Source organism: Narcine bancroftii, chromosome 3 (genome assembly GCF_036971445.1).
Source record: "Narcine bancroftii isolate sNarBan1 chromosome 3, sNarBan1.hap1, whole genome shotgun sequence".
Taxonomy (NCBI): domain Eukaryota; kingdom Metazoa; phylum Chordata; class Chondrichthyes; order Torpediniformes; family Narcinidae; genus Narcine; species Narcine bancroftii.
The window spans coordinates 149,315,119-149,336,934 of record NC_091471.1 but is presented as its reverse complement, the minus strand read 5'-3'; the positions used below and the strand labels follow the sequence as shown (position 1 = coordinate 149,336,934).

The following is a 21,816-nucleotide window of genomic DNA, read 5'->3' as shown; positions in this document are numbered from 1 at the left end:
GTGTTAGCAGTTTGGATCTGGAGCTCGGGTTGCCAATGGATCAACGAAGAGTCTGTGTCACTGAGAGCTAGAAGTGAAACCAGAAAAACAAACTCAATGACTCTGAAGGGACTCTCTTCTGTTTCTCTTTCTGATTGGTGCTGGGCCATTCTAATGGTGAGTCTTTTCCTGCCTTACATGTTCTGTGATATTACTTGAACAAAGGAATCTTGTAATCATCTTTCATCACTTCAATGTGCACTATTCTTTTGATCTGTTAATAATTTATTTTAGAAAAGAACATTTTTAGCATTCTTGAACTAAACTGCAGCCAAGTAGCAACCAGTACCTTTTGTTCCACTGATTTCCCTGTTGATAGTTCATGCTTTTGTTTCCTTTATCTTAACCTAATGCATCTTTTTCATGCCTCCCTAATGGCAGAAGTAGCTGAGATAGCTTGGCTTCTGGTTGTCACTGTGCATCTTAAACTGAAAGATAATCTTTTGCAGAGCTGTAAGATAGTTTTGCAATTAAAATTGCTGCATCCAAACCTGACTGATGGTAATTAATTCTGGCCATGTTTATTTCATTTGATCAGAATTGGCTGAATTTTTATCCAGAAAGGAAAATATTTTATCCATGCCTCATTGCAACATTTCATCAGGCTTTGTTAATCAGAATTGGGGAAAAATTATACAAACTATGAGAAATGGCTGTATCCAATAAATGTTCAGAACTTGCCAGCTCCTCTATTCAAAGCCATTAAACAAACTGAGCATTCATGCCATCACCTAATTTTGTAAAGGGCCATTGAACTTTGGAAGATCTTTTTTTTTAATGTACAATATTTACAGCTTCATTTTAATGTTGTATTCATGTAAAGTGAATCAATATTGGTCATCAAATCCTTGATCTGTGGGGAGGCCCTGACTGGGGGCTGTAGTGTTTCAGATTTTGCATGAAAGTTTGGAGATTGTCAGAGTGAGAGAGAAATTATGAAAGGAATCAAGGGAGGAAAGGTATGCCTTGAAAGACCACGAAGATAACCATGTTGGAAATATTACTGGGGACCTATCCAGGATGTTAAGGGAAAGGTGGTAGATGGCAGAGATAATGAGATGGAGAGAGATGCAGGAAGAACTCTCAGGGTTGATTCCTGTGATTGAGGAAGTTAACATTTTACTTATTAGACCTCAGGGAAATATTCCTACTCTACCTTGCCTGCAGGCGATGCTGAAAACTAATATCTTTATCATCCAGTTTTCATTTCCTCCCTTCAACTATCAGGTTCCCTCAGCAGGATGTAAAGGTTGGGAAGAGAAAGTAAGAAGATTAGTTATTTAAATGAGACCTTATGCCCTGAAGGTAGGTTTGAACCCCCTACCCCAGCAGCACTAATCTACTTCAGTTAAAAATCAGTAGTTTTTGAATATCATAAATTAGATTTTGTTATTTGCATTTTTATTTATGACCAAATCAGACTTGATTCTTTTAAGAGTGGAATGGTTGAAGTTGGAGTGTAAAAATTAATCCACTATCTGCCTTTAACTGTTAACAAAATACTTGTAAGTTATCAGTGCATGCTGGAGACTGAAACTGAGAATCAATATTGTGGAAACAACATTCTGAATGCTGAAAGTGATAAGGTTATTGATGGGTGGAAAGTAAATTATTTCATATGGTAAATATACAAAAGAAAGTGAAACTCTAGCAATCAACAGCATTAAACCTGATAAGTAATTCAAGTTCAAGTTTACTATTATCAGATTGTACAAGTACAACCCAACAATAATATTTTCAGGTCCTAAGTGAAAAAAACAGGCAAACACACAACCAGACATTAAAAAAAAAACATACATATGTAGTACATAGATACAAATATAACAATAAATCCATATTGTTGAATAAATTGTAGAGGCTTGAGCAGTTCCTTTAGTCATTCAGCATTCTCACTGTCTGTGGGAAGAAGCTGTTTCTCAACCTGTTAGTTCTGCTTCTGATACTCCTATATCTCTGGGATTAGCTGAAAGATGGTGTTTGCAGGGTGATAGGTGCCTCAATAATTTTGTGACCCCTCTTTAAACAAAGACCCCAATAGATCACATTGATGGTGGGGATGGAAACCCCAGTGATCCTCTGCCATTCTTACTGTCCTGTGGATTGATCTTTAATCCAGTGCTCTGCAACTGTACCACACTATGATGCATCTGGTCAGGAGACTCTCTCGAGATCTCCTGTAGAAAGTTGAGAGGATGGTGGCTCATAGCCTTATCTGCCTCAATCTTCTTAGGAACTGCACCATCCTGACAAGTGGGGAGATGTGTTTGTCCAGAATAAGTGGACTCCAAAGAACTTGGTGCTCTCTACTATCTATCCTTTAGGGTTGTTGATGTGTAGTGGAGGATGGTCATTCTTGGTTCTCCTGAAGTCTACTAACATCTCCTTTGTCTTATTAACATTGAGACTCAGGTTGTTATTCTCATACAATATCACTAGATTGTCCACCTCTTCTCTGATTTATGACTCATTGTTATTGCTGATGGGAATAACTACTGTTGTGTCACCGGCAAACTTCATGACTCTGTTAGAGTTGGATCTGGCATTGCATTTGTTAGTCAGTAGCATGAAAAGGAGAGGGTTGAGGATGTAGCCCTTCAGTGCACCAGTGCGCACTGTGATGATGCTTGACGTTCTGTTGGTGACCAAGAAAGACTGTGGTCTTTGTGTTAGGAAGTCCAGAATCTTGTTACAGATAGGATTGTTGAATCCGCGCTAAGACAGCTTCTCCACCCACCTCTGAGAAATTATCATATTAAATGCTGAGCTGAAGTCGATGAGGAGCAGCCTGGCATATGAGGCAATAGTGCTCCAGGTGCGTCAGGACAGAATGGACGGACAAGGCTATAGCATCCTCAGTGGAACGGTCTCATCTCTGGGTGAATTAAAATAGGACACATTTCTCTAGGAGGTGTGTTTTGGTGGATTCTATCACCAGACATTTGAAGCATTTCATAATGGTTGATGTTATCAGGGTGGTAGTCATTGAGGCCTGTTAATGTCAACCTCTTTGGTATTGGGATGATGGAATGTCTTGAAACCAATAGGGATGATGTACTGCTGTGGTGATGTATTGAAGATTTGCATTAAAACTTCCATCAGTTGGTCTACGCAGTCCCTCAGTATCCTACCAAATATGTTGTTTCGTCCTGCTCCTTGGGCAGATTTACCTTTGATAGAGTTCTCCTCATTTCGGATACAGCCATGCAGGGGATCCGTTCATCAGGAGTACAAAGAGCTTTCTTCACCGTCTGCCTGTTCTTCTCATTGAACTGTGAATAGATGTCCAGTCTTTCCAGAGAGGAGGGGTCATTGTCCTTAACTTGCAAGGTTGTCTTGTAGTTTGTTATATTTTTGATCTCTCATCGCATGTCACCAGTGTCGTAGAGATGACTACTGTATAGATCTTATGTGAATGCCAACACTTTGCCTTCCAGATTGCAAAGGATAGTTCAGTCTTGGTTAATCTTTGTGCCTTCTTATCTCCTGTCCTAAAGACAACATCATGAGCTCTGAGAAGTGGCTGGACCTCAGCATCCCACCATGGTTTCTAATTGAAGCATTTGGTCTCAGTGACATCCTCAATGCATTTGCTACTGTAGCCAGTCACTTAGCTCGTGTACTCCTTGACTTTTACATGACAGCAGTAGGTGGTCGCTTCAGTCTGTGGTCTCAATGCAATCCTGCAGCTCTGCTGCACCCAGCACACCCCGACTCCCACCATTCTCCCAGGCTCAAAGAAGTTCTGCAGCATTACAGTGCCCCACCATAGCCCCCACTCCCACCTCTCTCCCTGGCTAAATGCAATCCTGTAGCACTGCTGTGCCCCACCACGTCCTCGCTCCAGCATCCTCCCCCAGCCATCCCTCCTCTGGCAATATCCTGATCGCCCTGCAAATCCCTACTATATTTTTAAAAACTGCCTTAAATTGTTTTTTTTTAATATCTTATTTATAAATCATGCAAAATTTGCCCATTGTTCTTGAACAGCACTACCTGTGGATGAAATGAATGCATATTCAAATGAATTAAATTAACTTTTTCTCTCTTATCATTGATGCAAGTTTTATTTGTGGTCAATAGCACTAAACATATTGAATGTTGACATTTCAGAGGCAAGAGTTAGAACATCCAATATGATGCATCCAGCAGGTCCTGATGATAAATTCTAGAAACCCTAATGTGCACACAAGCAAATAATAAAATTGGTTGATGCCTTGGTCTGCAACTCTTGGAGCATCTCTCTTTTGGGCACTTTGATGATAATAAGCTGGGTTTGAGTTTTTGAGGACCTGGTTAAAATAAGAATCAAAATTACATGGAATTAAACAAGAAAGTCTACAGATGCTGGGGTAGAGTGCAATGCATATGCGTGCTGGAGAATCTCAGCAGGTCATGCCTCATCCATAGGAAGTAAAGGGTAACCAATGTTTCAGGCCAGGGCACTTCATAAGTACATGAACCCTAATGGTCAGTCTAGGTCCAAAATGTTAATGACCCTTTACTTCCTATGGAAGTTCCATGGCCAACTGAATTTCTCCAGCATGTCTGTGTGTTGCAATCAAAAGATAATATTCACACTGAATCAAAATTTACTGGTAGAATCATGCAGCAGGTCAAGTCTTAATTGATTCAAATTTATTTCTGTTTTGGAGTGTGAAACTGCTGATGAAGACTTATCACGCTGAGTGTGTTCATGCTTAGAGTCTCTGAACTAATATGATATCACGTGGGGAATTGTGCAAGTATGGGTAGGCTCGGAGTTAGATGTCAGATAAGATCCACTTGTCCCATTAGGAGCCATAGTCTAACTTACTAATAATCTCTTAGGGCAGGGGTGTCAAACTCAAATTCACGGAGGGCCAAAATTAAAAACTTGGACTAAGTCGAGGGCCGAACTAAATATTTATTGAAAATTTTCAACAACATCTGCATGTTTTCTCTTCTTTCAACATATGTAATGTTAAACTTTAGGATATAACTTTAGGAGGATAATGTTACAGGCCAGGAGTAGGTAGCTCAAGTTCACCCTTTGCTTGACCTGAGGGAAACCTATTTGGTCCCTGTGGGGATGTAGTCAACATTCACAGGCTGTGTCCATTTTGCCCTGCATCAGGACTCAGCATTTCCTGCTCACTCCTCAGGCTCTAGGCCTCTATTCACCCTTGACCCACCATCCCTCTACCTGACCAGTCCTTTACCCAACCTCTACTCACCCCTCACTCCACTCGCTCTGCCTCTACCCACCCCATCCTATACACGCCCCTCTACTGCCTCTCCCCTCAACTTATTCCTCCCTCTACCCGTCTCTCACCCTCTAATCACCCCTCCCCTACTCGCCCTGCCCCTCCCCTTTTACCTCTTCCCTATCCACCCCTCCTTCTACTCATCCCTCCCTCTAACTGCCCCTCGCACCACCATAACTTCCCCTGCCCATTACTCCTCACCTACACCCTCTGCCCACCCCTGCTTACCCACCCACTCAGGCTCAGCGCGCTGCCGATCAGCCTTTGCGGACAGCCACCATCTCTCTCTTCACGTGCAGGGCCGAACCAGCCGTCCCTGGGGTCCGCGCGGGTGCAAGCGCTGAAGGCCGTGGCGACCGGGAAAAGTGCGCTCGCGCTGTGGAAGGGCCATCCGGTGCCAGTCACGCGGGGTTCGCGCTGCCCGGGGGCCGTGTGCAGCCTGCCGTGCCCGTCGCGCCGAAAGGAAATCACAGGCGCTCGCCCATCCGCCGCACCACTCGACAGGTGGGAGAAGTGACTGGTTGTGCGGGGAGCCTTCCAACCGGCTTGCCAGCTGATGACATCGACAGACTTCTCGTGTTACAATTTATCGTGTTACAATGGGGAAGGATGTGCAATGAAGGGGGAGGATGGTAGGGGTGACATTACCAAAAAACAGCATCGGCTCTCGCTGCAGGGCGGTCCACCTCTAATACATTTTTGAAACGATCTTGCGGGCCGAATATAATTATGCATTTAAGCTTTGGATTGTCATCTTATCACTGCACCATTACCCTAAGAATCCAACACTCTTTGTAAGAACCTTCTCCCTATGACTGGCGTGCATTTTCTCTGGGTGCTCTGGTTTCCTCCCAATCCTCCAAAATATAAGGGATTGGTAGGTTCATTGGGTGTATTGGGTTGTACTGGTTTCAGGAGCTGGAAGGGTCTTCTACAGTGATGTATCATTAAAAAAAAAATCCTTGTTAAAAAATAATCCAACACAGGGTTAGAACAAGTGATTTGTCCACCATGTGCCCATGAATACATTCAAGTGACCAGAAAGTCAGCTGATAATTATTAATTCCCAACACTGTACAAACTAAAAGTAATGAGCCTTAAAGGAAAGAAATTTTCCATTAGCTGTCCATTAAGATCATGATTGCATTAACAATTCTTTTTTTCTTTGGCTTGGCTTCGCGGACGAAGATTAATAGATGGGTAATTTCCACGTCAGCTGCAGGCTCGTTTGTGGCTGACAAGTCCGATGCGGGACAGGCAGACACAGTTGCAGCAGTTGCAAGGGAAAATTGGTTGGTTGGAGTTGGGTCTTGGGTGTTTCCTCCTTTATCTTTTGTCAGTGAGGTGGCCTCTGCGGTCTTCTTCAAAGGAGGATGCTGCCCACTGAACTGTGAGGCACCAAGATGCACGGTTTGAGGCGATATCAGCCCACTGGCGGTGGTCAATGTGGCAGGCACCAAGAGATTTCTTTAGGCAGTCCTTGTACCTCTTCTTTGGTGCACCTCTGTCACGGTGGCCAGTGGAGAGCTCGCCATACAACACGATCTTGGCAAGGCAATGGTCCTCCATCTGGAGACGTCACCTACCCAGCGCAGTTGGATCTTCAGCAGCATGGATTCGATGTTGTCGGCCTCTGCCATCTCGAGTACTTCGATGTTGGTGATGAAGTTGTTCCAATGAACGTTGAGGATGGAGCGGAGACAATGCTGATGGAAGCGTTCTAGGAGCCATAGGTGATGCGGGTAGAGGACCCATGATTCGGAGCCGAACAGGAGTGTGGGTATGACAGTGGCTCTGTACACGCTGATCTTTGTGTGTTTCTTCAGGTGATTGTTTTTTCAGACTCTTTTGTGTAGTCTTCAAAAGGCGCTATTTGCCTTGGTGAGTCTGTTGTCTATCTCGTTGTCGATCCTTGCATCCGATGAAATGGTGCAGCGGAGATAGGTAAACTGGTTGACCGTTTTGAGTTTTGTGTGCCCGATGGAGATGTGGGGGAGCTGGTAGTCATGGTGGGGAGCTGGCTGATGGAGGACCTTCAGGCTGACTTCCAGGCCAAACATTTTGGCAGTTTCCGCAAAACAGGACATCAAGCACTGAAGAGCTGGCTCTGAATGGGCAACTAAAACGGCATCGTCTGCAAAGAGTAGTTCACGGACAAGTTGCTCTTGTGTCTTGGTGTGAGCTTGCAGGTGCCTCAGATTGAAGAGACTGCCATCCATGCGGTACCGGATGTAAACAGCGTCTTCATTGTTGAGGTCTTTCATGGCTTGTTTCAGCATCATGGTGAAGAAGATTGAAAAGGGGGTTGGTGCGAGAATGCAGCCTTGCTTCACACCATTGTTAATGGAGAAGGGTTCAGAGAGCTCATTGCTGTATCTGACCTGACCTTGTTGGTTTTCGTGCAGTTGGATAACCATGTTGAGGAACTTTGGGGCGCATCCGAGGCGCTCTAGTATTTACCAAAGCCCTTTCCTACTCACAGTGTCGAAGGCTTTGGTGAAGTCAACAAATGTGATGTAGAGTCCTTTGTTTTGTTCTCTGCACTTTTCTTGGAGCTGTCTGAGGGCAAAGACCATGTCAGTAGTTCCTCTGTTTGCGCGAAAGCCGCACTGTGATTCTGGGAGAACATTCTCGGTGAGACTAGGTATTCTATATAGGAGAATCCTAGCGAAGATTTTGCCTGCAATAGAGAGCAGCGTGATTCCCCTGTATATATACATATATATATATTTATATATTTAAAAAATCACAGAGGCAATAAACTGATTCACAGGCAAGTCAAAACATCAATGATCAAAATATAATAATGATAGGAGAATTTTAAAAATATATATATAATGTTTGGTGTAATTACATTCATTGACTTAAAGGAAACACTTGATTCTGACAGATTGATGGCCTGAAAACTCATTCTCCGCCAGTAGTAAAATGATTCATTATTAAATTGGTCAATATATAAAATAAGTTATAGGTGTAACTTTCAGTTTGTAGCTGCATAAACAAATAAGTATTTTGAGAACTTTGGACGTTAGTAGAAGGGGTAATTGTCTTGTGAGAGGAAACAATTTGGTATTCTGCAATATAGAGGACAACGTATAATGGCAACATTATAGGCTTCATGTGATATGAACTAGTATGATATCGATGCCGGACATCATATATGGTCAGAATGATTTGTAGTTTTTTTTTAAATTATTTATTATTCAAGCTTTCCTGTAATATTAAGTGATCTGCCTTTATACAAATGTTGAGGTGGAAAACTGATTAAGTCAATCCACCCAGCATAAAATATTATAAATTTCAGAGGATTTTGTAGATCGTCGGTACAAATATATGACGGATCATAAGAGATGTGGGGAACACATCTAGAAAAGACTAACTATACTTGATAAGTGAAACAGGAAGTGAAATCTGTGAATTATTGACCCTTGATACACTAGCCTTTATAGAAGATGAATTCGACAGCCTGCCTCTGAGTATTAACTTCTTGCCATGAAATAGTAATATTGTAATAATGGAAGAGTGTTGAAAATTATATTGCAGATGTGATTTAATTTTAACTTATAAATCCTAAATCGAAGGAATATTTCCACTTGACTAGGAATTAAATGGTGGAATATTAATACCAATATATCAATTTGAAACAAAAACTTTCATTAAAATCTGGAAACACAGACAGTCAATTTCTACACTGCTGGATCTCACACACAGTCCAATGATAATCAGAGAATCAATTTTGTTGAGTTAGCTGAGGAATAAAAAGTAGTCAGAAGATGTGGAACTGCCAAACATTTTGGCAGTTCCCGCAAAACAGGACATCAAGCACTGAAGAGCTGGCTCTGAATGGAACTGATCAACATCACTAAACTTGCCAGGTACTGAAAAGCTGTGCTCACCAATTGTCCAACAAATTTATGGATATCTTCAGCATCTCACTCCAACAGCGTGAGGTACCTACCTGTTCAAACAGGCCTCAAACATACTGGTGCCCAAGAAGAGTGCTGAAATGACTAGCAACCAATGGCACTCACATCCAGAGTGATTAAGCGTCTTGCCATGCTACTAAGGAAGCATATCAGCTCTTGTCTGAACAGGAACATGGGTCTGTTTATATTTTACTACTGCAACAACAAGACTGTTGTAGATGTCATCTCAACAGGTTCTGCACAAAACCTTGGAACATGCGCAAGCAAATTTACAAATATCGGATTACTCTTCATTGATAACAGTTCAGTTTTCAACATGATCATCCCCTCAAAACTAATCAGCAAACTCCAAATCCTGTGTAATTGGCTCTGGATTTCCTCACCTCCAAAGGCCGGTCAGTGAGGATTTGCAAGGACATTGCCTCCACAATCTCCATCATTACTGGGGCACCACAGAAATAAATACTTAGCCCTCTGCTCTACTCACTTTACACCCATGACTATGTGGCTTGGTATGACTATTTACAAATTTTGATGCAAAGAGGGCAAAGAGTTAGCATACATAAGGAAGAACAAAAACCTGGCTGAATGGTGAACTTAACATTTTAGACCTTAAGAAGATAAAACAAGAGGCATATGATCCCGTGATCAGTTGGGATGAGAGATGGGGAGGGTGAAGACATTTAAATTCCTGGGACTCACTATCTCAAAGAGCCTTTCCTGGACCCAATATACTAATGTCATTGTGAAGAAAACACATTACCACTTCTACTTACTCAGGAGTCTGCTGAGGTTCAATATGACAACATAAACCTTGGCAAGCTTCTACAGATGTGTAATGGAAAGTGTGTTGACCAACTGCATCACATCCTGGTATGGGGGAACCAATAACTCTGAGCAGAAAGCCTTACAAGATGTCATAGACATAAGATCATCACAAGCAAAACTTTCCCCACCATCAATAAAATCTACATGCAAGGCTGCCATCGGAGAACAGCAGCAATGATCAAGGATTCATGCCACCCAGGACATGTTCTGTTTTCAGTGCTGCATCAAGTGAGTCTCACAAGTCTCATATCACCGGGATCAGGAACAGGTGCTACCCCTCTAACCTCAGACCCTCAAACAACAGACTCAATTAGAGACTCATTTAAGTGCCCTCACTTTGCACATTATTTATTACTGAACATTTATTTTTTGAATATTACACAGTCAGTTTATTTATACTTTTTTTAATTTATATTTCTCTCCTTTGTATGCATATCTTTTTCTTGAGTACAGTTTACAGTTATTGATAAGTAGAAATTCTGCCTTGCCCACAGGACAATGAACCTCAGGATTGCACGAGATATAATGTATCTACTCCAACAATAAATTAGAACTTTTTAACTTTGAACTTGTGACACATGCAGCACAGCTCTTGACCAGGGAGTTGTGAGTGTGCTTGATCAAAACTTAATGTACCAACAAGCTTCTGGTAAATTCAAAGTTCAACATTAAGCAATTTATACAGAAACAGAGAAAGGAGATAACAATCATTTAAATGCAAACTTCAAAGCTGATTATTTTGTAAATGGGGACTTTAAATTCTTCCAGGACTCTTGATGAAAATATTATTTAAAATGTTGTTAGAACTCTATCTTGTGATCTTGGGATAAAGGAAAATATTTAAGCTTTTTTTAATCCAGCTTCACCCCTTCCACTCGAGCACACTATGCAATTGGAACATCAAACAGTCTTGATGAAGAGTTCTAAATCAAAATGTTGACCGTTGTTTTTCTCCAGTTGATGCTTCCTTGGGCTGGTGAGTCCCTCCAGCAGAAGGTTTGTTGCCCCATATTCCAGCATCTGTACTTTGCTGTGTGTTTCTAGTGTCATAACTTCAAGCAGGTTCACAGCACCTGCTAGGTCCAAATCCAGACAGCAGCTGACTAAACCTTGTTATGAATGCTCTTTAACAGCTAGCAATTGAACCAAGAATGACAGGTGGTGGCTTTCACTAATCAGACCATTTACACTTATGGCCTCTCTATTTTTTTTCTTTAAAATACCAGTGTTATTGGAAACTTGAAATAAAATCAACTGAAAATACTCAGTAAGTCAGGCATCTCCTAAGGAAAGATACTGATGTCATACCATGAACCAAGAGCCATGTCAACCAGAAACCATCTGTTTACACAAATTGTGTATCAATCACTTTCATTATACTCTCCAGATTCTCATCCACTCCCAAGAAATGTTATCACTCACAGACCCACAAGGGGAAATTTACAGTGGCTTAATAACATACCTACCAGAAAATCTTTGGGATGTGGAAGGAAACAGGAGCACCCAGAGCAAACCCAAGCAGTCACTGGGAGAACAGGCAAACTCTACAGACAGTATTTGATATTAAGATTGAGCCCATGTCTTTGGAGTAGAGAAGTAACACCACGACCAATTGCATTTCTGTTGCTAAAGGTTTACTGCTGAAAACTTTGTGTGACTGAGATGGGATCATCAGCTGGGAAAAACTGGTGCAGATAACAAAATGCAAATGAGCCAACATGGACATTCAGCTGAAGCCATCGATAGAGTGGAGGGTGGGTAGAGGGGAGGGAGGGAGGGGGGAGGGGAGAAAAGACCACTGTGTAAATTTAATGAGATATGTTTGTACGTATTTTGGTTGATATGGGTCACAGTGTGAAAAATATTTTTTTTTTTTAAAGCCATCAATAGGGTTTGGTGATCCCATTTCCTCAATCAGAATTCTTCTTCAAACTGATTGACAGACAATGATAAAATAGTAGAATTACAAATGAAAGCATAAAATGTCACTGAGTAAAACCACAATGAACATGATTTTCTGAGTCAGAAATAGGGCTCAAAAGATAATGTTGTGACTGGTTAATGAACAGAAAATAAGTCAAACTAATGGAGTAACTTTTCTAAAGTGTGAATGCATTTTTAAAATTTCCAGATAAAGCATGGTAACAGGCTCTTCTGAGCCTTCACCACCCAAATATATCCAAGTAATTAATTGGACCAAGAGTATAATGGATATCATGGAATGCCAAAAAAATCAGATCTAATTGTAGAACGAAAGGCCTTTAGAGTCCACACTGCTCCGAGGTGTAAGCTAGTTGACTGGACGCATTCCCTAACATCTCTCCATAGGCCTGGAATCCTACAGTCTTTTCTTTCCAATATTTATCAATCCTCCTTTTGAATCTTCCTTCACAATTTCACGTTAAAGTCCTAACATTTTCTGCATTGTTTTTACTGATGTCACTTTATTTTGCCAATAACCTTCATTTTAAATTTATTAGTTATTGGCTCCCCCACCAATAAGAAATCTCTTATCTAATCTCTTTGCAGCCTTTGTGATATTAAATAATTTCATTGAATCTACACACAATTTTCTGTTCTAAGAACCATTCCAGCACCTTCAATCTATCTATATCACTAAAGTCCCTCTTTTCTGGAATTGCTTGTCTTTTTGTCTCCTGTATCTCTCTGAAGCCTTTGAACTTTTCATAAATGTGACATCTAGAACTGGATATAATACTCTATGTGACCAAGCCAATGTCTTCAAAAAGTGCATTATGATTTTTTTGTTTGTTTATGGTGTAGTTCAGGATTCTGTATGCTATTTTAATTCTCTTCTCAGCCTCCCTGGCATTTTTAACAAACTAAACTCATGTAACCCTAGATCTCTCTATTCATGTTTCCTTTTTACCATTGCACCTTTCAGGAAATATTTACCCTAATTGTTGCTCCTAAATCATTAAATAATACACATTTACCAGGATTAAATTACATATATTTTCCTTTTCTACCTACCTGTCCATGTCTCTTTCAACCTCCATTGAACCAATTTTTTTATTATTGACTTGTGTACCAAGATACCATATAAAGGTTTCTTTGGTGGGCTTTACTTTCTCAGAATCCTGGTGGAGGCTTTATTCCAAACCTTTCCATGAGGGACAAGGCTCAACATCTTATCAAAATGAGCCCTGAGAAACTGAAGGATAGGTCTAGTGCTTGGGTTGAAATTCTAAATTGGAGAAAGGCCAATTATGAGAAAATGAGAAAGGATCTAGAATGCGTGGATTTGGGATAAGTAGTTTTTGGGCAAGGATGTGTAAGGTAAGTGAAGGATCTTCAAAGGTGAAATTTTGAGAGTACAGAGTTTGGATGTTTCTTTAAGGATTAAAGACAAAGTAAGCAGGCATAGGGAAACCCTGGTTTTCAAGGGATATTGAGGATCTGGTTCGTAAGAAGAGAGAGATGAAGAGCGGTATAGATAACAAGGAGAAAATGAAGTATTTGAGGAGTAAAAAAATACAAGAGAACCCTCAAGAAAGAAATCAGAGACTAAAAGAAGACATGAAGTTGCTTTTGGCAGATAATGTGAAGGAAAATCCTAAGTGTTTCTACAGGTATATTAAGAGCAAAAGGATAGTAAGGGGCAAAATTGATCACCTTGAAGATCAGAGTGGTCGGCTTTGTATGGAGCCAGAAGAGGTTGGAGAGATCTTTTTTTTTAAACAGTATTTACTCTGGAAATGAGTACACAATCTTGTGAAGTAAAGAAATCAAGCAATGAAGTCATGAAACATATACAGATTGAAGAGGAAGAAGTGCTTGCTATCTTAAAGCAAATAAGGATGGATAAATCCCCAGTGTCTGACAAATATTTCCTTGGACCTTGAAGGAGGCTAGTGTAGAAATTGCAAGGGCTCTGAATGAAAAAGCTGCAAAAGTAATCCTGAAAATTATAGGCAGTAAGCCTATAACTTACACAGGTAAGTTATTTGTTGGTGTTTAAGAGATCAACTATACACTTATTTGGATAGCCAGGAGCAGATTAGGAATAGTCAACATGGCTTTGTGTTTGATAGGTCATATTTAACCAATCGTAGAATTGTTTTGAGGTTACCAGGAAAGTTAATGAATGAAAGTCTATGAATGTTGTCTACATGGACTTTAGTAAGGCCTTTGACAAAGTCCCACAGGGGAGGTTAATCAGGAAGGTTCAGATGCTAGGTATTCATGGTGAAGTAGTGAAATGGATTTGACCATGGCTGGATGGGAGAAGATAGAGAATAGTAGTGGATCATTGCTTCTCAGACTGAAGGCCTGTAACTAGTGGTATGCCGCAGGAATCAGTGCTGGGACCATCGTTGTTTGTCATCTGTATTAATGATATGGATGATAATGTGGTAAATTGAATCTGGATGTTTGCAGCTGACACTAAGATTGGACGTGTTGTGAACAGCGAAGAATGTTTTCCAAGCTTGAAGAGGGATCTACACCAGCTGGAAAAATGGGCTCCCTACTAATGTAATGAATCTTTATTTTCTAAATTCATGGGGTCCTTTCTTTAATTATTTTCAGAATTTATAAGATAATTGGATCCAATTTTATGGTTTGGTTGTCCTTTCTTTCAGGCATACTGAATATGTTTAATCATAACTTCACAAGACAAGGGTTAGATTATTGTGTTTGTTTCATATACATTTTGTTTTTTTTGTCTCTTTCATTTGTTAATATACATTTACTTTGTTGGATAGATATTCTTGATACCCATGTATGATATATATAACTCAATAAAAGTATTGGAAAGAGAAAAATGGCAGATGGATTTTAATGCAGACAAGTGTGAGGTGTTGCATTTTGGAAAGACAAACCAAGTAAGGACATTAATGGTGAATGGTAGGGAACTGAGGAATGCAGTAGATAGAGGGATCTGGGAACACAGATACATTCTTCCCTGAAAGTGGCGTCACAGATGGAGAGAGCTGTAAAGAGAGCTTTTGGCTTATTGGCCTTCATAAATCAAAGTATTGAGTATAGGAGTTGGTATGTTATGGTTAAATTGTATAAGATAATAGTGGAGCCAAACTTGGAGTATTGTATGCAGTTTTGGTCTCCTAAATACAGGAAAGATATCAATAAAGTAGAAAGAGTGCAGAGAACATTTACTAGGATGTTGCTGGGACTTCAGGAATTGAATTACAGGGAATGGTAAAACAGTTAAGGACTTTATTCCCTGGAAGAAGAAAAAGAATGAGGGGAAATTTGATAGAGATATGTAAAATTATGAGGGGTTAGACAGAGATAGGCTTCATTCACTGAGATGCACACCAGAGGTAATGGGTTATGGGTGAAAGGGATAATGTTTAGGGGGAATATCAGGGGGAAATTTTTCATACAGAGAGTGGTGGGAGTGTAGAATGAACTCGCCATTGAAGTGGTGATTGTGGGCTCAATTTTAACATTTAAGAAGAAATTGGACAGGAAAATAGATGGGAGAGGTATGGAGGGCTATGGACTGGGTGCTGGTCAGTGGGAGTAGAAAAAATGGTTTGGCATAGTCCAGGAGGGCTGAAGGAGCCTGTTTCTGTCCTGTAATGTTCTTAGCTCAAAAGTATTGTTTTGTCTATTCTTTGGAAAGATTTAGCTTGTAGTGACTGAAAAACTGATATCCAGGGGCTGCATTGTAAGCACAATGCTGTTATAGTGCCAGCAATAGGGACCGGGGTTTGAATCCCGCGGTGTCTGAAAGTATTATGTACTTTCTACTCATGTCAGCATAGGTTTTCCCCAGGGGCTCCGGTTTGCTCCCACGGTTCGAAACAGGGGTGTACTAAATTGAGTGCAAATTGGTTGGTGCAGAATCATGGGCCAAAAAGGCACGTTACTGTGCTGTATGTTGAAATTTAAAACAAAGTCTATCATTGGTTACAAAATAGCATGAATTTGTTTATATTACAGGGCAAATGGGGTGGTTTCGGTTGGAGGATGTTATTCCACCAATCCTCTCTTTATGTGTGTTCCAAACGGTGATGTGCGAATAAGCAGTTTCACAGAAACATAGTGGATGATGTTTCTTACTCAATTTTAAAAGTTTATGTACACTTGAAGTTAGGTGGCTACATATAGAGAAATATATTCCATCACTGCTTATCAGGCAAGGTTAAACATTTGTTTGTCTTTGCCAAGGAACTGTCAGGCACAAATGACACCCAGAGAAATGCAACTGATGCATGAAATGAAATCTTTGGTTAAGCAGCAGGACAGCATCCAGTTCCATGCTTTGATTGGCAATCTCAATGTGTTGATGTGGGAAGATTAAATGTAAGGTTGCCCTGTTTGATACTTTGTGCACCCTGTTCAGAGGAAGACAGTGCACCTTGTCTGTCAAAAGTTAACAGGAATGGCTCATTAGCTTGCAAAATGCATGGGAGCCATTGCTAAGCCCTTTTACTCCTGGGAACAAGAAAGTGTTCCATGCACTGTCAAGCTGCTGCCAACGCTCTGTGGAACAAGTGCTCTATGTTCTGCCCCCAGCAAGTCAGGTCCCTGTCACTTCCGTGGTACGTCTGTGGAAAACTGATTCTGCATCTGTCATTGGTAGTGCCAAGGAAGTATCTGTTGTTCTAAATATTTAATGCATTACTCAGACAGATCCATTATACATTTTATACTGGGACTTTCTTTCAGTTGTCCCAGTATTCCTCTTTGTTTGTAGGCTGACCTCCAAAACTATTTGTGACAACATAACAATCCCTTTTGTGAAGCACCAATGTCCAGTCACTGACAATATAGAACCATAGAGCACCATAGCACAGATGCAGGCCCTTTGGCCCTTTTAGATTGTACCACACTGTTTTTCTGCCTCCTTCCACTGACCTGCACCAGGGCTATATCCCTCATGCCTCTCCCTTCAAAGAACATGTCCATTTTTTTTTCTTAAATGTTAATATTGAGCCTGCATTTACCAATTTGGGTGGCAGTACATTCCACACTCCTACAACTCTCTGCATTAAAATGTTTCATTTTAACTTTTCCCATTTCACCCCTAACCCATGTCCTCTCATTGCTTCATTTTTACTTTTATTCTTCTATTTGCTTTTATCACTCCTAATCTCAGTAGGAAAAAAAACCTGCTTGCATTTATTCTATCTTTACCCATCATAATCATGTCTACCCATATTAGATCAAATAATATGGGTGAAGGTAATAAAGGTACCTGAATTATCCTGTCTTCTTTGGAGCACTGGCTGTTTGAATTGCTAAAGTGGCAAGCAGGATCAATTCAGCAAAATTTTGCACATTTTTTGCAGGCTTCCCAATTTATCGTGCTCTCTGTGCCTCAAGGAATCGGTACTGTAATTATGAAGAACATTCTTCATCTTAATTCTTGTGTTCAATATCAGTCAATTTAATGCCTAATGGCCAGGCTTTCCTGTGGCATGGCTTCCAAATGGAGCTTTAGCCAAGTGAAGTTGACACCTTAAATTTTTCATTCTCTCTTGCTTAGTGACCATATTGTCAAGAAGTTTCATAGAGTTTCAAAAGGAAATGCAGCTGAAGGGACTGTTTCTATGTTGTAAAACTACATGAATTTACAACTCAGTTATGAAAATGGATAAACACATATAACTCATTCAATAAATTCTTTGTAAAAATAAATTAAGATATGGAATTCTATACTCTGCTTTATTGCTGGTCATTGTTGGAATATAAAGCAACAAAATGTCCCTATAAAGGGGACTATTCAAAGAACTGGTTAAATCCAATCAATTGGGAAGTAAAATTTATTTATCCTGGTACTGCAGAAATTCCAAAATAATAGGAGATTGGAGTGTAATGTGCAATGATGAAAAAGAGGTGTACTTTGCACATGAATCAGAAGGTGGCTCTTTGTATTTACCCAGAAGCACCCAACAAGATTGTGAACAGCACATTGGAAGCTCAGGCCCAGGAATCACTTGTAACAAGGTGAGTGAGTAAGTTTGCAGGATGCAGGATTAGTTTTTTTAATGTGGACTCCATGTATATTGCAAACTTTCTTTCAGTTTGGATTGAAAAGTTCAAAGTAGAAAGTGTTCCCTTGGATTCTGTCTGATTGCATTCATTCAACGACTGCTATTAAATTACAGCCTCATTCAAAATGCACTGTAATGGGAATTATCAGGAGATGTGTATCAGGCCACTTACAGGAGATGATGCCAATCCCTTCATTTCTGGACAACTGGAAACTAGATAGACGCTGATATGAAAATTAAGGTAATCAATTCTGACCTGTTTGCGTTGCTTGTTTTACTGTGAAATCAAAAATGATCAGAACAATTGTATGTAGCAGAGCAAATACAACTTAAAAAGCATTGGAAAAATAATCAAAATTGCATGACGCTTTTTTCTCCAGCTCGCATTGAGACTTGACCCTAACTATTGATTTCTCTTACATATTTACACACAGATCTTTTTCACTCAGAGATGAATCGTTTTTTTGGCGAGAGCAAGTGAAAGGGAGATTATTATGAAAATTGGCAGAGTGAGGGTGTTTACATTTTCAATGTGATGCTTTGTGGACCATTGTTTACCTGGTCTTCAATTTATAGTACTTTGTGATGTTCCTTCATTTGATTACCCTTAATATGTACCCACAACTCCAAGAACCATGTTTGATCCTGACCTTGGGCACTATCTACTTCAGGTTTACACCATTCTGATCCCTCTGTGAATGCATGAGTTCCTGTTTATTGCTCCCACATTGCAAAGCTGTGCAGGTAGGTAAATTGGCTTTGGTAACTAACCTGTTAACGTAATTAAAAGATGATTCTGAAGTGATTATTCAAGAATATTATGGTAAAAAAAATGACTAGGGAGGGAATGGGGTCCATTAAGGATTATGAGTGCAGTTCTAAATTAATATTAATTTTCTGCATTTACTCCAGATAAAGGCACGGAGACAAGGAAACTCGGGAAAGTTAATAGTGATTACTCAAAGAGGACATATCACAGAAAAAGAAATGTTAGAAGTCTTTAAATGCATGAAGATAGATAAATCTGAGGGCATCATGGGAAGCTGGGGAAGAAATTGCAAGAGCACTGGCAAGGATATTTGTATCATCATTCATAATGCTGGGGTTCCAAAAGGCTGGAGTGTGGCGAATGTCATGCCTTCATTTAGGAAAGGCTCCATATTGAAGGCTTGTTACCAGTGGTGTGTTGTAAGTATCAATGTTGAAGTCACTGTTAACAAATTGGACAGTAATATTCTCTGGTAAGTAGTTCTATGATTCAAGTTACTTCATTGTCTTCTTGATAAATCATAAAATGTGTTTAATTATGCTTGCCACAAAAGGCACACTAAGAGACAACATTAGCCAGGCGCCCCTTACAGCAAGAGAAAGAGAAGAAAAAGAATGCCCCTTCATAGCATTCCATGTCCATGAATCCCTCCACCTCTAATGCCACTGCCTCTTGTGCTCCCACAACTTTAGTAGCTATGTGACCTTCCATCTGTTCCAGCAGTAAACCTAAGCTTCAGTATCCAACTCACCCTTTTTGGCTGCTGAATCAAAACCAAGGCTGTTAACACCTGTGGTGAACTGCTGAACTGGTTACCTGGTTCCGCCCCATCCTGCGATTTACTTGTGGACCCTCCCTCTTTTGAACTTGTATAAAGCCTCTAACACCCTGGCCCTTCTGCAGAAAGCCTGGGTCACGCCACAGGATGAGGACCTTGTCAATTGTGAATAAAAGCCTGCAGATCAGTGACTCAGTCTCAGCCTCTAGAGTCATCAATTTTATTCACAGTTCGTTTTGTTTTTATTGCTAATAATGGACCAACACCTGAAACCCAACAAGCTGGAGGTCGATCCACAGTCGCCTGATGCCTCAGACAGCTTCAAACTTTGACTGTGCTCTTTTGAGGTCTTCCTTCAAAACACATCATAGCCACCAAAGCAAACAGACTACATCTTCTCTTCTCCCAGGTCAGACAACGAGTGTTCCCAATGATCAGGAATGCCATCACGTATGTGGAAGCAATGAATATTCTCAAGAGTCATTACAGGGAGAAAGTTAACAAAGTATACACCAACTGACAGCGACCAGGCCAATCGAGTGATGAGTTCCTCAGGGCCCTGTGAGGACTCGTGCAGGCATGCAATTTCCAGGCAGTATTGGGCACCCCAAAATATGGAGAACATGATCCAGAACATCTTTGTTGCAGGCATCAGGTCTGATTATATGCGCCAGAGGTTACTCAAGCAGAGTACAATTTAAAAGGGGCAATCGATCTTACAAAGTCTCTGGAGATCGTTCTCCACAATGTGGAAGCATACTCTGTGAACAGGCCTACACAGGAGGGGCCATCCTAGGACACGTGTCTACAGGCCACCGGTCCACTACCACACTTGATTAATGAGCCCACCATAGCCGCTGACTCCCATAAGCACCCGAAGTGCTACTTCTTCAGCCAGGCAAAACACCCCCAAAAAAGCTGCCTGGCGAGAGAAACGACATGCTCCAACTGCAGGAAGAAGGGCCACTATGCAAGAATATACTGATCACAGTCCTACAGCCCACTCTTTCCTCAGTATTGCATTACGTACCACTGCACCCTCACCCCCCCCACCCCAGTTCCTCTGGCTGAGCTCCCAGCAGGTCAACAAAGTGCTGGAGGTCCAGCACAAGACAGTGACCCCAGCTACAACTCCACAACCAGCAGTCCACTGGTCAGTACAGAAGATCAAGCCACCAGACTGCCTTAACCTGTAAGATTCTGAGCCCCACATCACCCTGCCAGACAATGTGGTGAACTGCTGTATTCCTGATCACCTGGCTCTGCCCCAACCTATAATTGTACCTGTGGCCCCTCCCTCTTTTGAACTTGTATAAAGCTTCTATCACCCTGACCCTTCCCCAGAAAGCCCAGGTCATAGCATAAGATGAGGTCCTTGTCCATTGTGAATAAAAGCCTGTAGATCAGTGATTCAGTCTCAGCCTCTTGAGTTATTTAGTGTGCGTTAATACTCGAGAACCTTTTGGAGCCATATTCACCCTCACCATCTGCCCCAATACCTGGTTCCCATGAACCAGTCTCCAACATCCCACAGGCAGCCACTTTCTGTCATGAGTGCTTTGGTAGCTGAGCTTCTCGCTGGTCAGCTTCTGTGATTTCCTACCCTATAGAGTATTCTCCAAAGCTTCTCCTTCTTGGTGGAGAGTTGTTTTCACATTCTGGTGTTCTGCGCCAGAACAGTGCTCTTCTGGATTCTCATACCATAGTCTGATGTTAAGCATGGATGTCACCACCATAACCTCCGTAGGTTTGCTGAAGTTAAAAAAAAATCCACCAGCTCCTTCTACCGGCCATTTAAATCTGTATGGAACCATCAGTGTAATAGCTAGTCAATAGGATCCCGTGGAGGAGCCCTAAAAGACTGTTAGGCTGCTCCCTAGCCCTCCTGTATCCACCCCAGTGGCAGTGATGCAGTTGTAGCCACTCCCATGGTGGTGTAACAGACAGAAAGATGATCTCAGTCCTCAATGGGATATTGATCAACTGGGTTCGAGGACAAGGAAAGGCAGATAGAGTTTAATTCAAATTAGGGTGCGATTTTGTGTTTTGGTAAGTCAACCCAAGGCAGGAAAAACACAGTAAATGATAGGTTCTAGAGAGTGTTGTAGAACAGAGATACGTAGACGTAAAGATATATTATTCCCTTAAAGTGATGTAACATAGACAAGCGACGAAAAAGGCTTTTGCTGTGCTTGCCTCATCAGTCAGTGATTGAGTACAGGTGATAAAGACATTGGTAAGGCCG

At 41.0% G+C, this 21,816-nt stretch overlaps 1 long non-coding RNA gene across 3 annotated transcripts; it reads left to right on the top strand.

Annotated features, from left to right (window-relative positions):
• Positions 1-14: 14 nt before the first annotated feature.
• LOC138756257 (uncharacterized) lies at positions 15-20,965 on the top strand. Of its 3 annotated transcripts, XR_011352919.1 has the most exons (6): positions 15-156; positions 1,267-1,344; positions 17,914-17,977; positions 18,139-18,265; positions 18,937-19,212; positions 19,981-20,965. It is a non-coding gene; the product is annotated as an uncharacterized lncRNA (long non-coding RNA). The 3 variants fall into 3 exon arrangements; XR_011352917.1 differs by having other exon boundaries at positions 18,937-20,965; XR_011352918.1 differs by lacking the exon at positions 17,914-17,977 and having other exon boundaries at positions 18,937-20,965.
• Positions 20,966-21,816: the final 851 nt, after the last annotated feature.